The 4,103-nt window shown below is 37.1% G+C and overlaps 1 pseudogene; it reads left to right on the top strand.

The window, feature by feature from the left end:
* Positions 1-297: 297 nt before the first annotated feature.
* LOC107589584 (protein kinase C epsilon type-like) overlaps positions 298-4,103 on the top strand; it is a 17,019-nt pseudogene continuing 13,213 nt past the window's right edge.

Here is a 4,103-nt window from a genome sequence, read left to right as displayed (position 1 = left end):
ATAATGTCCATCTCAAAAATAGTGTTGTGTTTTCGCTTTATTTATTTGTATAGTAGTTATATAGTAGGCAAAAAGACCTTCAAATCTCCATCTCAAGAGTTGTAAGAATCTGTAAATTCCTTGCAATTCCGATTCCTACTTGTATGTAGACACCAAATGAAGTCCTTGATTTCAGGGTGCCGTGATGTTTGCTTATAGAAGAATACTTCTGAACAAATGAGAAATTGTTCGAATTAAACTACTAGCAAAGTTATTGAGTCAAGCAATGAACCTGTTTCCTCTGTTTCTTCTCTTTAGGACCGTTTGTTCTTCGTCATGGAATATGTGAACGGCGGAGACCTGATGTTCCAGATCCAACGTTCACGCAAATTCGATGAAGCGCGTTCCCGGTTTTATGCTGCCGAGGTGACCTCAGCCCTCATGTTCCTGCACCAAAATGGGGTCATTTACAGGTAAATTCATTGCTAGGCAACTGACCACTGAAAAAGGACAAAGGTCAAACAACATTCAGGCAGTGTTTGGTTCCAAACCATAAACTTCTTCTGTTTGTCTCACTGATAGACATAGCATCATTGTTAAGCAGCCAAAAGAATGCAATGTCTTGAAACGCCTCAGCCAAAATACCATTGTAACGCACAAAAGATGCATTCCAAATTTAGTGAAATTTTAGCCTGATCGTTTTTGGATGGAAAATTTGCCATCCGTTCCAAGTGTTTGCTCAAGTTTAATCCGGAATCCAGATCATTTATTTTCTCAGAGGGCTGTCACGCAATCCTGAACAGATTAGGTCTGAAGCGAATCAAATGGAGTCTGTATCACATGAGCTGGCTCTGGCATGGTACGTTGAATCTTTAGGAGCTATTTTGCCTAGAGACAGGAGCCCTTGTCTGCCTTGTTTACCTCAGGTTGTTTACTTTGATGAGCTATGTGCAATGATTTATTCGTTCTCAGACAGTTTGTTTACCTTCTCAATTGTGTGTCATTAACCACACACAACGGGCAGTGCTTCTGGGGCTGGAAGGCCAGGATTTCCTTGGGATCATTTTTATCTATCACTGGGTTTTTTTTACTGTGGAATCCATCTTAACTGTCCAAAAATATCATAAGTTTGCATGTTGTTTACGCAGCATTATTCTGTAGTGCTGGCGTCATACACATGACATTTTACAGTGAAATTGCGTGCATGACATCAACACTACAAAATAACGCTGCACATGAGAACAGAATCTGTTATACAGATTGCAATACAGATTTCATTGTAAAACCATATGCATGATGCCAACACTACAAAGTAAAGCTGCACATAAACAACATGCAAACCTATGATGCTTTTGGAATTTGTAATACTGATTAATTTGTCATTCCAGTATGAAATTGTTTGTTTGATGCCAGAACTTCAAAATAAGTCTGCATTGTAAACAACATGCAAACCTGTTATGTTTTTGGACAGTATGACAATAAAAATGACAAGCTGAATCTGTAAAATGACAAATGAATCTGTAATACAGACACATTTATCATTCCGCTATAAAACTGCATGCATGACGCTAGAACTACAAAATAAAGCTGCATGTAAACAACATGCAAACCTATAATGTTTTTGGATAGAATGACAAGAAAATTACAAGCTGAAACTGTAATGACGAATGAATCTGTAATACAGATTCATTTGCCATTTCGCTGTAAAATCATATATATGACTCCAGCACTACAAAATTAATCTGCATGTAAACAACATGCAAACCTGTTATGTTTTTGGACAGTGTGACAAGAAAATGACAAGCTGAATCTGTAAAATGACAGATGAATCTGAAGTACAGACTCGTTTGTCATTCAGCTGTAAAATCATATGCTTGATGCCAGCACTGCAAAATAACAGTGCATGTAAACTACATGCAAACCTATGATATTTTTGGACGGTATGACTATAAAATGACAAGTTGAATCTGTCATGTAAATGATAAATGTAATACAGATTTATTTGTCATTTAACAAGTTCAGCTTGTCACTTTTGTAGTTGGTTCAACAGAATAATGCTGGGAGCACATGTCATCATGACCTCTTCTTCCCGTTGCCCCTCTGGGCCTCATTGAACCCAGCAACCTGTGAGTTTCCTGACCCACCCATTCTCGTCCTGGTCCTGAGCTCTTTCTGGTCTCAGACAGGAAGAATCTCATTTGGAGTTTAATGTTGTATTGAATTAAATCCACCTCCTCCCCAAACCGGCCTTCCTGAACCCAGATTTTCAGAGACTGAAGGGAAATGGGGGTTCTTATGAAAGAAAGACACTTAAGGTGAATAGGTCAAGCAGAGACAGTGGTTCTAATTACATGGAGTTTATTATTTTTCCCCTTCAAAATTAAAAATGATCTCTGCTACTCTAGAGACTCCTTCACCAAGTTATTGGTATGTTCAACAAAAAGAAACATTGGTTACATGAGCTTTATTTGAATTGCATGGCACAAGACATGTGTTTTTTTCTTCTTCTTTTTTTCTTTTGGTCATTTCTTATCTCATTTAGTGTGTCTCCTGAAAAATAAAAACTTCTCCATTCACTCCATGAGCAGAATCTATTTAAGAACACAGTGTGTTGGACGACTGCCATGACATCCATTCATGTCTCTTACCCACCTCACAGTCGTCTGACCCCTTGTTTATGGTTGCGACTGCTGACATGACGTTCCTTTGGCAAGAAAGTGGACAGGATGTGATTTGCTCAATATGAATGGCTTATTGTGTCTTATAAGAATAACAGCACACACACACACATGCATGGACTTCCAGTTATATACCTCAAATTCAGCTCTGGCGCCAGTTCTGTCAATTACGTGATGGTGATGACCAGACCATGACACGCTGAACTAGTGCTCTGCCATCACTGAAGGTCATTTCATGCAAAGCGTGCTGGGAGATTGATTGATCAGAAGGCCTATCTAATCTGGCTCTGGCTCTGCTCTGGCCCAGCACAGGAAAAAAAAACAAAGGAAGCATAAATTGTGCAGTTACTCCATACAGGAGATAGGATTCGCTAAATAATATGGTGTCCTGGAGACCAATTTCCCACTAGGTACATAAAACATTTCACTCATCTGTCTGTCTGTGTGAATATATGTTATTAGGGAAATTGTTCAATATTGTGTATAGGGCAGCCTGGAGTTAGTTGTCACATTGGGAAACTTTTCACACATCTTAAGCTATAAGGAATTTTAAAAAAAGCTGTTGGATAAAAAATTGGATACAATAAAACCACACTGACAAGTTTTTAACTCAAATTACAGTGTTTATGACACAGGTCAGGGCAAGTGGTCACTTTTTTTGGACAGTTATTAAATTAATTTAAGTTTATTTCTTATCATTTCAATTGGCCAAAGCAATGGTATGATATTTTGCATGTTACTTATAATTGATTTATATACAGGACTGTTGAACATTTTAGGGTTGGTAAGCTTTTTTAATGTTTTGAATGTTTCTTCTGCTCACCAAGGCTGCATTATTTGATCAAAATACAGTACAACAGTAATATTCTAAAATATTATTCCAATCTAAAATCACTGTATTCTATTTGAATATATTTTAAAATGCAATGTATTCCTGTGATGCAAAGCTGAATTTTCAGTATCATTACTCAAGTCTTCAGTGTCACATGATACTTCAGAAATCATTTTAATTCTAAGATGCATTCTAAGATTTGCTATTCAAAAAACATTTCTTATTTTTTATCAGATGAAAACAGTTTTGTCACTTAATATTTTCGTGGGAACTGTGATACTATTTTTTTCAGGATTAAGGTGTTCAGTGAAGGTTGTTTTTTTTTTTCTTTTTGCAAAGATTTTAAAATTTTTAGTAATGAATATGGTAAAAAAAAAAGTGTGACATTAACCCTGGTCACCCCTAAATCTGATCACCCTGTAGCGCAATTTTATTTTTTAGCAAAGAGGTCACTGTGTACGTAATGGAAATATCACTCCTCCAGATTCACTTAAAAACACAGGAAATGTTCTAAATTGAGTCTGTTGCCATCTCTCCCTCTCTCTCTCTCTCTCTCTCTCTCTCTCTCTCTCTCTCTCTCTCTCTCTCTCTCTCTCTCTCTCTGTGTCTGTGTT

The sequence above is a fragment of the Sinocyclocheilus grahami genome, unplaced genomic scaffold (assembly GCF_001515645.1).
Source record: "Sinocyclocheilus grahami isolate Dianchi unplaced genomic scaffold, SAMN03320097.WGS_v1.1 scaffold117.1, whole genome shotgun sequence".
Lineage (NCBI taxonomy): Eukaryota > Metazoa > Chordata > Actinopteri > Cypriniformes > Cyprinidae > Sinocyclocheilus > Sinocyclocheilus grahami.
This window is presented reverse-complemented; position numbering and strand designations above follow the sequence as displayed.